Source organism: Mesocricetus auratus, unplaced genomic scaffold (assembly GCF_017639785.1).
Source record: "Mesocricetus auratus isolate SY011 unplaced genomic scaffold, BCM_Maur_2.0 Super-Scaffold_100021, whole genome shotgun sequence".
NCBI classification, from domain to species: domain Eukaryota; kingdom Metazoa; phylum Chordata; class Mammalia; order Rodentia; family Cricetidae; genus Mesocricetus; species Mesocricetus auratus.
The window spans coordinates 13,451,031-13,465,035 of NW_024429202.1; positions in this window are offsets into that span (position 1 = coordinate 13,451,031).

The following is a 14,005-nucleotide window of genomic DNA, read 5'->3' on the forward strand; positions in this document are numbered from 1 at the left end:
TGAAGTTTTTCCAAGATGGCTGGTGTAAGCATGATTCCAGCCCACTGTCTCAGTCTATGCTGAGATCCAGCAAAAGCTGTCAGCTTGGGGATGTGGTCACTGCCACTTCCAGCTGTATGCCATCATCTAAGGATAGTAAGAATGCCCCCCCTTACACATGGCTATCCTTTGCTTATTCCTATAAGGTGGCTATAAAAAAATATACAAGAAAAAATGTGGAATAGTGGAGGCTTAAAGAATAAGGATGCAGTTTGATTATCAGAGACACACTTAGAAATGCTGGCTTTTCGTAACCCTAGCCCCAATAGACACAGTATTAATATACAGTTTGTGTACATAAATACATACTAGTATACAAACACATATATGTATATATATGCACACATGTGTGACATTAAGAGGAAATATTCAGTCAAATAATATCCTCATCCATGAGTTGTTCATACAGCATATAATAATTACACAAGAACCCTTTAGTTATTCTTTAGGCAGAATATCAGGATGGTCTGGAACTTTCTGATATTTTATAGACATATATATTCTAGGATGAAGATGGAGCTAGTCTATTAAGCCCAGTAAGCACAGCCATCTTCAAAGCCATCATCCTCCTGCCTTAGCTTCTTATGTTCTCATATTGCAGGTAACACATAAACATATACGCAGCTTCAAGATGATGATAATGGCAATAGGGGGGGTTAAAAAACTAGGAGCAAAAAATTCAAATAAGCTTTAACTTTTTATGTTTTTATTTTTAAATTTAAATTAGAAACAAGGTTACTTCACATGTCAATCCCAAGTCCCTCTCCCTCTCCCACCCCTCCTCCTATGCCCTCCCATCAATCCCCTCCCCAATCCCCACTCCTTTCCCCAAGGAGGATGAGGCCCTCCATAGGGGTATCCATAGTCTGTCATTTCATCCAGGGCAGGGCCTGGGTCTCCCCCAAGTGTCCAGGCTGAGAAAGCATCTCTCATTGTGGAATGGGCACCCAAAGTCCATTTGTATGCCAGGGATAAATACTGATCTACTAACCAAGGACCCATAGATTAACTAGGCCTCCTCACTGACACGCACATTCAGGGGGTCTGGATCAGTTCCATGCTGGATTCCCAGCCATCAGTCTGGGGTTCAAAAGCTCCCCCTTGTTCAGGTCAGCTGTTTCTGTGGGTTAAACAAGTCCAGTCTTGACCCCTATGCTCTCTGTCAGTTGGTTCCTTGCGTGCAGCTCAATGTATAGCTGTGGGTGTCTGGCTCTGCTTCCATCAGTCATTGGTTGGAGGTTCTTGAACTCCAACCAAGACTCTCTGGCAGTGGGATTGTAGGCTGGCACTCTCCTGATCCTTGTCTAAAATCCATATATGAGTGAGTACAAGCTATGTTTCTCTTTTTCTGACAGCGCACACCCATACGAATTGCTGAAGCTTTAACTTTTATAGGCTAAGAACAAATATGGAATCATAAAGCTAACTCTAAAATATCTGCAGTGACAAAACCTTACTTAAGGAGGACAAATGGAATAAAATTAAAGTATAGCCTGATAAAGTAACGTATAATGTTATCTCAGTCATATAGCTCACATAGTTTCCTCAAAGGTATAAAATTGTAGTCTTACTATATACAAACCAAGACCTAGAAAATGCAAGTGAAGAAATGAAAAGGCAGAGAGTCCCGGTCCACAATACATAATAAGTAGAAGGTAAAACATAACAAATAGATTTTATTGTGATATTTTCTTCAATCCCAATCAAAGTGTGTTGTGCAAAGTCATGATGTTTAGGATTCAGAAATGGTAAGGAAAAACCTCCATTTGAGAAAATTAAAAATCACATTTTGTTAGGAGAACTTCCATGCCCCACTTTCAAGTGGTAAATTGGTTTTGAAAATGTTCATTCCTATAATTACTTTGCTTTCATTAGCAAAGGTACACATAAACTGTACCCCATTAGTTTGTTAATATTATTTCATTTCTCAAAGGCCAATAGCATCTCAAGTATACATGTTCTTTGTATAGGCTGAATGAAGGCAGAGGTGTGGCCCAGGTTAAAGGATCTTCCCACCTAAAAAGATTCAGATTAAAGATGGGTCTTTTCCACTTCAAATTATTTAACTAAGAAAAATGCCATGCAAGTTTACTAAATCATGTGGACTTTAGTAAACTCCATATGTACTCAAGCTGACAACCAAGAAGAGTCATCACAGTCATTCACCCCAAACTCAACAGTGTCAGGAAAGTTTCTCACTGCAGAGTTTGATGGAGACTATGTAAGCTACTCAGACATCCACGTTGCTTAGTAACAGTCATGGAATGGAATGGAATGTTTAACATAACACTGTTCCGCAAACTGAAACACAGATTTGATATCCTAGGGCAGTGGTCCTCAACTTATGGGTCTCAACCCCTTTGTAGTCACATATCACCTATCCTGCATATCAGATATTTCCCTTGAAATTCATAACAGTAGTAAAACTACAGTTATAAAGTAGCAATGAAAAAATGTTATGGTTGGGGGGGTCACTACAACCTGAAGAACTGTATTAAAGAGTCTCATCATTAAGAACGTTGAGAACCACTGTCCTAGAGTTTCTGAAGAACACAAATGGATATGTATATTCGAATTTATGCTACAAACCAGTTTCAAATGTTTAAGAATCTTATGGCTGGGTGATGCTACAATGACATCATTTCTGGCACCAGTTTTCTGTTAGTTTGTTGATACCATAAAACAAACTCCTGAATAGAACAGGTTCAAGAAAGATTTATTTTGGGGCCCAACTTAGAGTTATAGTCTGTAGTTACTTGGTTGGCTCCACTATGATGGGCCTGAATTAAATGACCATGGTGGTAAGGAGATGAGGAAAAGGAAGATACTGACCTCATATCATAACCTCATGACAGGAAGCTGAGAGAGATCATAGGTTAGGGAAAGATGTCTACACTGTCCACCTTTGTCCTGGTTGAAATCACTCACCTCCTTATAAACTCCTACTAACCTCATGTCAGGTCTACCTAACCCATATAAAGTCTGCTGATTTGTTTTCTGTAACCACTAAGGAAGTTGGATCCCTTTGTTCAGATTCTTAAAAGAGTTCTGGACCACCCCAGATGAGATCTAAGCTCAGAACTATTTCCTTTAAGACCTTCTGTGGGCAGACCCTACCTAATTCTTGCCTTCACATTTCTTTTGCATGCATTTTATTCATTCAAACTGATCTTCCTTGAGTGGAAATGAGACGGGTCCTAGAACTTTCTCCCGCAGCACTTCTGTGCAGAGATGCTTCTGTGTTTCAATCAATCTTAATTGAGCATAGGTTCTAATTGAAGTTATTCTGTAGAAAGAAGGTGTCTCCTTAGTCTGTATTTTGAGAACTTACCCATTTGACTTTCCTAACATACCATTTTTTTTCTTTAAAAAGTCTACATCACATTGGAATGAGACTTAGTACTAGAGAGCTTCCCTAGTATGCCTGAAGCCTTGGAGTCAGACCCACACAAAGTCGAAGTTTGTCACTTCATTGTCTATGACCCCTAAAGGCCCTGCTTAGTTGATTCTGTGACTCGTGTGTACATGTGACTTCATAGTATCCTTGATCTCTCTAATTCCTACAAGTCTGCCTCTCCGTTTGCTGTGGAGTCTCCCTGGACACCAATGTTTGGCTGCCTTAATAAATGCTTAGTGAATGAACACTAAACTTGTGTTTATCATCCAAAGAAGGTAACAGCATCAATTCTAAAAGATGGGTAAGTTAAATGAACAAACAGACCAAAGAAGTTTCCTTCTCCAAACATCTGAACAGCAACACATATAATTAACTCCTAATCAATGAACAGTTGGTGGGTAAATAATTAATGACATGTTTTTAAGATATAAAAATATGTATATGTTAGAAACTCTGGATTATAATTAAAATAAATTAATTTGGTAGTGTTAGCAAACTGGTAATAAACATTTCATCTTACAGTGTTGAGTGTACTTGCTGAGTTGTATGGTACTTAAAATATACCTAAAAATTTGAAAAGTATGCTCAGAGGCTAAAATGATTTTCTAACAGAAAATAAAATTCCCTAATAAAATTATCCTCACCCAAATCTTGGCAGTACTCAGTTCAAATGAATAGTTAAAATAGGTGAGTATAGAAAGATCTATACCAGGATTTTATTTCACTGTGGTGAATACTAATATCCAAATTGCTAAAGAAATAAAAGTTTATAAAACTGAAGCAATTAGAATCTCCAGGCTATCTGATTCCAAATGAAAACTGGGTTTTACTAAAAAACTATCTCTGTTACCAGAAACAAAACCAACATTTTAGTGTGCAAAGTGATAATAATTGAACCTTAATCCTACCATTTAGCCTATTTAAATCTCCTCTAATTACTGATAATTCCGGAATTTTGGAGATCAAAGCTTCTCTGCTGGTTGATTAGCTTCTTGGTCCTAATTTTACATTCTTGGCCAACAATAGTCTTTTTAACAAATCTAAATTAAAAAAAAACAACTGGAGTGCAACTGTCCTTACATTAAGTCCCATTTCTTATGAGCAATGGATGCTAGGTAAATTACTCATCTGTCATCAAACTCTGGCCTGTTGCTGGAATTCTGATTTTCTTCCATTGTCAAGGACTTCAAGCTGTGAAAACATCACAGCTCCCACAAAATCACTTCAAACCACAGAACATGTCACAAATACCCCCACTTCTGCTTCCTCATTCCTTAAGAGAATCTGTTATGGGGGATGAATTACAAAATAGCCTTTTAAAACCCCTGTTTTATAAATTGAAAAGTACTTTCTTGATTGCTCTCTCTCCTATTCCTAACAGTTACAGAAACCGAGACTCAAGATTGGTAAATCACTGAAGATCATCCTAGCTAGGCTGCCATTTGATTCCTAAGCAAATTATTTATATTTCTATACCATCAGATAAATCCTGAAATATTACTTTACTTTTTTCCCTCACTTACAACAGCCTTACTTTTTCTATTTTTTTTCTGCATGGAACTTTCATACTTTCTCTAACTGATGTACCTTATTCTTTGCCATCTTCAATTCCTTTCATAAAATTAAAAATATATTTCACAACAAGATACACATACTCTGCAGAGGCCAGTGGCATCTCTTCACATAAGAGCAAAACTGAGTTACTAACCTTGCACGGCATCCAGAGCAAAGAAGTTGGAATTCACCAAAGATTTTTTGATGTGATTGATGATTCTAAGACTGCCTCCAAGGTTTAAGAAAGGCCCAGGCACCTGGCACTTCCACAAATTCTGACATGTAAAGGGATTCACTGGGCTCCAAACCCATTCTGAGATTCCATGATACCAATTCAATGTCTTACGACGTGAATATTCTCAAGTTTCTTTCTCTTTTCTTTATACTGAAAGTTTTAGGAAGTTTGTATGAATTAATAACAATCCTGGGCTCTATGAAGCCAATCTAGCTTTGAACATGCTTTTATTGATCTTTCAGGTAAATCTACTGTGAATGTTATGAGCCAAGCCCAGATCACCAACTTCAAACAGAATTATAGGTACCTGTGGAGAGATACGCTGGCAGACGGGCTTTTACTAAAGCCAGCAGAGCAAAGGTGAGGATAAAAAAAAAGTTGCTTAATTAACATTTTAGATATGTTGTAGGTTGAGTGATTTCAGGCAGCTTATTAAACTCTCCCTGCTATCTCCTGGAGGGTATCATTTTTCTTTCTTTTCTATTTTACAGATGTAATCACTTTGTTTCTAATATCTGTACACATTAGCATAGGGAAGATTGTAAATATGTTAGGATACTTTTTCATTCATTGTTAGGAGTCAGTTAACTTGTTCAGTGTTACTATAGCCAATGCAATGTTAAAATGTTCTTTTTCAATCCTTATTCCTTGGAAAGAGCATTTCTCAGCTATAAAAGAAATAACATTAATAGTTTTTTTACACACAGATTAGAAGAACAATATAATGTAATAGTTGCCCAAATCTTAAGATGATTGGCACCACGTTAATGACACCATTCTAACCTTAAAACCCAGTACCTAAGTTCCAATACCTGCCAAAATAAGAACAAAGACTTAGTCCACAGTTCCAAGAAAGCCCCCATATAGAAAGATCCTAAATGTACTATTTTTGTTTTGGGGCTTCTGTAGGTCTGTTTCTTTGCTAACAGAAGTGTACCAACTAGCATTTGGCTTTCTATACATAAAAACTGAAGTGCTATAAAACTTGTGCTGAATGATTTTGCCAAGTCCCAATGCAGTTACTGTTGGCAATGAAAACTTTCTTTAGGGCTTTAAGTGTGGTAATCTTTTGTGGGTTTATCTTGCAACAAAATAAGAATATGATTCCCCAGCCCTACCTTCTCTGATATTAATCATTAAATCCATGTGGAATATTTGTGGTCATTCTTATCATAGATCACAACGGGTTTTACTTATAGATAGTGAGGAGACACAGTCAAAAGCCCCCAGTGTTACAATCACATAGATGTATTTTTTAGGCTGGGCTGTTATTTGAAAATGCACTCTCCAAATGAACCATAGAAGTTTGTTTTTTTCTCGTTTTTTTAAAATTTAAATTAGAAACACTCTTGTTTTACATGTCAATCCCAGTTCCCTCTCCCTCCCATTCTCCCCTACCTCCTCCTCCACCCTATCCCATCCCCCTTCTGCTCCCCAGGGAGGGTGAGGCCTTCCATGGAGGATCTTCAAAGTCTGTCACATCATTTGGAGCAGGGCCTAGGCCCTCCCCTGTATGCCTAGGCTGAGAAGTTTAAAGTTTAAGTTCTACATGAAAAAGAAAGCCAGAAAAAAAACAAACCAAACCAAATCAAATCAAAACAGCCAATCATACAGGCCAAAACTTTCCAGTGAAAACATCATCTAAGTGATGATTGATTTCATTTTGATTAAGCACAAAGACTTGGAACTCTAAGTGTCCGGAACCGGAAACTAACTTGGAAGTGAAAGATTCAGGCATTACACTGGACTGCCCTGTTACCTGGCAGGATGCACTCAGGCAGCACTGTGGCCAGCCCAGAGTTCTGTGAGAACTCTGCAGGTGCAAAGGACCCCTTTAAAGGACTGACCCCTGCCCGCTTACACTCTTTTACTCTCATCTTTCTCTCTGTCTTATCTTCTCTCTTTCTCTCTCTCTCTCTCTCTCTCTCTCTCTCTCTCTCTCTCTCTCTCTCTCTCTCTCTCTCCCTCTCTCTCTCTCATCTTATCTCTCTCTCTCAGCTCTGCAAATGTTGGTTACCTCTCACCCCCTTTCCTTCCCTGTCCACCAATAAAACTCCACATGGGATCGTTGAGTCACAGTTTGTGTCTAGTTACTGGATAAACTTAGACATTTTAACAACATTGGTTCCCTGACCCGGACAGGTTCTGCCTGCATCTCTGGCAACCTGCCAACCCAGCAGGTGACCACGCAGGTAACCTGCAACTTCGGACCAACAGCCTACTTTCAATCAACCTGAATGCTGAATTTTGCATTCAACAGCGGCTACATTTGGTAAGGACCCCTCTAGGTCAGCATAAACATTTCCCTGAACCCTAAGGACTGACCCTTGAGCATCCAACACCCTTACGGTGTTCTTGGAAACAGGGGGGACTCACACAAGGCCACAGTTGACCTCCATCATCTGACAATCAGCACGACCTGTTGGTAATTTTTTTGGCTCCTTTCTGAGCCTTCGGTGGCTTTTCACCACTCGGACTCTGGTTCCTTTTATCCGGTAGTTTTTCTGCATTGGCTAGACTCTCGGCTGACCAGTTCTGAAGAATTGATCTCACCATTTTCTTTCCTTTAGACCTCGCTCATGGGTAACAAACCGACAAAAGAAAGTGACCCATCCTCTCCTCTGGGAAGTCATCTAGACTCACTTATCCCAATACATTTTATGGGACCTCTCTAGTCACTGCCAGCGATCTGGTCGATGGAAGGAGTTTCTTTATGTTCAAGCTTTTCTCTATCTCTCTACCAAACATTCTCTTCAACATTCTCTTTCTTCCTCTAAATATCATTCTTCTAATGGTCACAGAGGCTTCCTGCCACTTCGAATCGTGGTTAAACCTATCTCAGGGCTGGAACCGCCTTCTACCCAAGAGTGTCCTATTTTGTCTCTCCTGTTCATTCAGCTTGGAATGGCAAATTCCTCTTTTCTATCTAGCTTTTTCTTCTCCATACAGATGCCAGCAGTTTACAATGGCCTGGCTTGGGTTAGTGTTTGTTCAGGACACTAAGTGCCTATGGAGGCCATCATCTTGGCTATTTTAACCATACGGCCTAACATACGGCCTACCTTGGAAACATGTTTCCTGAGGCCACCATGTTTACCACGTGACCTAGCTGTAGACACGTGCACTCAGTACAGCCAGCTTCTGCCAGTAAAACCAGCTGATAGATACTATTCATTTACTTTTGTCTCCTTTGTGCTTTAATTTTTACCTCTAATTTCTTCTTTCATTGACTCGGTTTTACATGGCTTGTTTATGGAATACTATGCCTTTCCAGGGTCCCCTGTTCTAGCTATAACAAATCTTCCTTCTCATCACTGACTGTTTCTTTAAATCTGTTTGCTACAAGGGTGGGTCAAACACTTTCACACTATCCTGTTTAATGTATCTATATGTACGTGTAAAAAATAAAGTAACTTTAATTCAACTATACTAAATTATCAAATATTTCTAAGTTGTTATATCTTTTAAGTGATGGTGAACATTTAAAGTTATAAGGGTCTATTTAAAATTAACAAAGTATAACACCCAGCCCTTTCTGTAAGCTGGTTACAAAGACTACTTCTATTCTCTAGCCATTTATGTGCTTAAGGCAAGTCACTAAAGATAAATTTTGTCTACTAAAATATACTAAACATACAAACAGTCCTCAAATGCTCAGAGATCTAGAGAACATGGCATTTAAATGCTTTTTTTTAAAAGCTTTTAATAACAGAGAGACAGGCCAGCTGCTGGCACCACCCCATTTCCTCCAAGAAGACTGGTGGACACTGAAGAAACTCTGCCCACAAAAGTGGCAACGCTGGTCACTGAACAACCCTGCCCTTCACTTCAACTGCTTCAAAGGACTCTTCACTGGACAAGAGGATGCTGGAATTGACGTTTTCCACGTTGCTCAGGTTAATGGTAGGAAAGCCTTCCTAAGAAGTCCCAATCCACGGGTCTCACTAACAGCAAAAGGCAGGTGTTCTTGGAGCCTCTGATTTCAACAAATGTGGAGGACTTTGGGGGTGGCTGTCCATGCAGTCTTTCATTCTCTAGTCTCAGGTAAAATCTTATCCTTCTCAAGAACTCTGATGCTTTTGATGGCTGGTAGCTTTGCCACCTTAAAATATCAGACAAGGCAAAGCTCTGTCATAAAACAGATTTCAGGAACAGGTATTCTAAGGTTTATCTATATAAGATGGTAATGAAATAAAGTAAGTTGAGGCATTCAAAAAAAATAAAGCATGTTCCAGGTTTCTCTTCATTATACTACTTTTCATACTTTCAATATTAATCAATAAAGTTCTGATAAGCTATTAATCTAACTCCAACAGAGTTTTAAACAACTATACCACTATATGATCATAACTACAAGCTCAAAATTAAGGTACTTTTCATTGTGGTAAAAATATCTGTCAGTTTTAAAAATGTTAATGCTTTCAGCCAAGGTCTTTCTAATATGTCTAATACTTGTGTTTTAACAAACTCAAAGGATTCTTGTAAGTTCCAGAAAGCCAAATTGGACTCAACCAAACAGGTCAAATACACTCCAGATATTATTCAACTTCTCCCTGGTCCTGGGACTCCTCTCCCTCATCTTGGTACCCCTGGGTAACCCCTTCCTCATCTTACAATCTTCCCCTCAAATACCAGGACCTAAGAAAAATTTAAACCTAACTTTGTCCTCTGCTCTGCTAACATCTTGCCAGATCTGCAGAGATGCCAGAGTTCCAGACAGCAATAACTACAATGGAACAACCAGCTACTCCAGATGTGGCAACACCCCAGCTTTCTCAGGTTCCCCCAAAGACGATTGATGCCCCCAGGTCAGCAGGAAGCAGCCTTAAGAACTCAAAGTCCCTAATCCCTAACCTGCCACATCTTACACCCCCATCTCTTTTTAATCATGAATAAAGGTGGGAATGAAAGGTTCAGGCATTATGCTGGCCTGCCCTGTTACCTGGCAGGATGCACTCAGGCAGCACTCTGGCCAGCCCAGAGTTCTGTGAGAACAAGTCTACACACAGGTGCAAAGGACCCTTTAAAGGACTGACCCCTGCCCTCTTACACTCTATTTTACTCTCAACTTCCTCTCCATCTCATCTTCTCTCTTACTCTCATTCTCTCTCTCTCTCTCTCTCTCTCTCTCTCTCTCTCTCTCTCTCTCTCTCTCTCTCTGCACTGCACAGGTTGGTTACCTTCACCCCTCTTTCCCTCCCTGTCTATCAATAAAACTCCACGTGGAATTGTTGAGTCACGGTTTGTGTCTAGTTACTGGATAAACTTAGACATTTTAACAACATTGGAAGGCACTTTCCTTGTCAGGGGAAAAAAAACAGGAAATAACGGCATCAATCAGCATATCCTTGGGAGAAATGCATTTCTTGTAAAGTCCTCCTTTACAATGGTGGCTTTTATCCCAATGGAGATGAAGGTTGGGGAGATTTCCATGCTCTCATTCCAAGCTACATTTCAATCATTAAAACTGCTATATTTTTAAATTGGATTTTCGAGACAGGGTTTCTCTGTGTAGTTTTGGAGCCTGTCCTAGGACTCATTCTGTAGAACAGGATGGCCTCCATGAGGGCTGGTATTAAAGATATGTGGTACTGCTACCTGACTGATATTGGTATAGTTTTTCCGTATTTTTTATTTACCTTTTATGAATGCCACTTTCAGTTCCCTCTCCCTCCCCTCCTCCCCTACCCATCAATTCTCCCAACCCCTCACCCCCACTCCATCACCCCTCCACACCCCAGGGAGGGCAAGGGCCTCCATGAGGGATTTCCAGAGTCTGTCACATCATCCCGGGAAGGGCCAAGGTTCTTCCCCATGTGTCCAGGATGAGAGAGCATCCCTCCACTTGGCATGGGCTCCCGGAGTCCCTCTGTATGCCAGGAATAAATACTGCTCCACTCTCCAAGGTCCCACAGATTGTCAAGGCCTCCTCTCTGTTACCCAGGTTCGGTGGGAGGATGTCTGGATCAGTCCCATGCTGGCCCCCCAATCATCAGTCTGGGGTCCATGTGATGCCCCTTGTTTAGGTCGGCTGCTCCTGTGGGCCTCACCAGCCCGATCCTGATTCCCTTGGTCATCACTCCTCTTTGCAAGTGGGTACCAGAATTTCAGTTCAGTTCACAGCTGTGGGTGTCTGCCTCAGTCTCCATCAGCCACTGGATGAGAGTTCTAGGATGGCATACAAGGCAGTCATCATTCTTGCCATCATGGGAGGGCGTTTAAGGTAGCCTTAATGTCAGTTGGTGTCACTGCTGTAGATACGTGAAGATCTCACTAGTGCCAGATCTCTCCTGCAATGTTTAATGTCTCCCTCTTTTATGATGTCTCCCGTCCTTTTCTCCTCTATTCTTACCCTGGCTCAACCATCCTGCTCTCCGATGTCCTCCTCTCTCCTCCTCTACTCTCCCTATCTTTCTCCCATCTCCTTCTGTCCTCCCCTTCTCCCCCTCCCCAAATTAAATAGGATATTGCATCCCATAACCCTTCTCCATGTTATCATGTATAACTCTCTTAGGGTCCTCCCTGAACCACAGATCTCTGGCGGTGGGATTGTGGGCTGGCAATGTCTAAAACCCATATGTGAGTGAGTGAGTACATGCCATGTTTGTCTTTTTGTAACTGGGTTGCTTCACTCAGTATGGTTTCTTCTAGTGCCATCCATTTGTCGGCAAATTTAAAGATTCCATTTTTTTTCTGCTGTGTAAATGTACCACATTTTCTGTATCCACTCTTCACTTGAGGGGCATCTAGGTTTTTTCCAGGTTCTAGTTGTTACAAATAATGCTGCTATGAGCATAGTTGAGCAGATATCCTTATTGTATGAGGGTACATCTTTTGGGAATATGACTAAGAGTGGAATTGCTGGATCTTGTGGTAGACTGATTTGTGTTTTTCTGAGGAATCTCCATACCGATCTCCAAAGTGGCTGCACAAGTTGGCATTCCCACCAGCAGTGGAGGAGTGTACCCCTTTCTCCACAACCTCTCCAGCATAAACTGTCATTAGTGTTTTGATTTTAACCATTCTGACAGGAGTGAGATGGCATCTCAGAGTTGTTTTGATTTGCATTTCCCTAAGGCTAAAGATGTTGAGCACATTCTCAAGTGTCTCTTGGCCATTTTGGACTCCTCTATTGAGAATTCTCTGTTTAATTGGATCCTTTGGTGTTCTGGAGACTTGCTTCTTTGTAAATTTTAGAGATCAGCCCTCTGTCAGATGTGAGGTTTGTGAATATCTTTGCCCATTCTGTGGACTGTCATTTTGTCTTGTTTACTGTGTCCTTGCCCTGCAGAAGCCCCTCAGTTTCAGGAGGTCTCATTTAATAATTGTCGATCTTAGTGTCTGTGCTACTGGTGTTATGTTCAGGAAGTAGTCTCCGGTACCAATTCGTTCAAGGGTACTTCACACTTTCTCCTCTAAGAGATTGAGTGTGGCTGGATTGATGTTGAGGTCTTTGATCCATTTGGACTTAAGTTTTGTGCATGGTGATAGATAGGGATATATCTGTTGTCTTTTACATTCAAGCATCCAGTTACTCCAGCAACATTTGTTGAAGAGGCTTTCTTTTTTAGATTGTATAGTTTAGCTTCTTTGTTAAAGATCAGGTGTTCAAAGGTGTGTGGGTTGATATCAGGGTCTTTGACTCAGTTCCATTGGTCTACCTGGCTGCGTTTGTGCCAATACCAAGCTGCTTTCAGGACTATAGCTCTATAATAGAGCTTGAAGTCAGGGATAGTGATACCTCCGGAAGTTCCTTTACTGTACAGGGTTGCCTTGGCTATCCTGGGTCTTTTGTTTTTCCATATAAAGTTGAGGATTGTCCTTTTGAGGTCAGTAAAAAATTGTGCTGGTATTTTGGTAGGGATTGCATTGAATCTGTAGATTGCTTTTGGTAAGATTGCCATTTTTACTACATTGATCCTACCTATCCAAGAGAATGGGAGATCTTTCCATTTTCTTGTATCTTCTTTAATTTCTTTCATTAAAGACTCAAAGTTCTTATTATACAGGTCTTTCACCTGTTTGGTTAGCGTTACCCCAAGATATTTTATGGTGTTTGTGGCTATTGTAAAGGGTGATGTTTGTCTGAATACTTTCTCATCTGTTTTATTGTCTATATATAGTAGGGCTACTGATTTTTTTAAGTTAATTTTGTATCTTGCAACTTGGCTGAAGGTGTTTATTAGTTGTAGGAGTTTCCTGGTAGTATTCTTTGGGTCGCTTATGTAGACTATCATATAATAGTGAAAGTTTGATTTCTTCCTTTCCAATTCCTGTCCCGTTGATCTCCTTTTGTTCTCTTATTGCTCTATCTAGAACTTCAAGTACTATTTGAAAAGATATGGAGAGAGTGGACATCCTTGTCTTGTTCCTGATTTTAGAGGAATCGCCTTTCGTTTCTCTACATTTAGATTGATGCTGGCTGTTGTTTTGCTGTATACAGCTTTTATTATGTTATCCCTGATCTCTCCAAGATCTTTATCATGAAGGGGTGGTAGATTTTGTCAAAGGCTTTTTCAGCATCTAGTGAGATGATCATGTGGTTTTTGTTTTTCAGATTGTTTATTTGGTGTACTACATTGATAGATTTTTGTATGTTGAACAATCCCTGCATCCCTGGGATGAATCCTACTTGATCATGGTGTATGATCTTTCTGATGTGTTCTTGGATTCGATCTGCCAGTATTTTATTGATTGGTCTGTAATGCCCTGCAATTGTATCGTCATAAAAAGAGTTTGGCAGCAATCCTTCTGCTTCTATTTTGTGGAACAATCTGAAG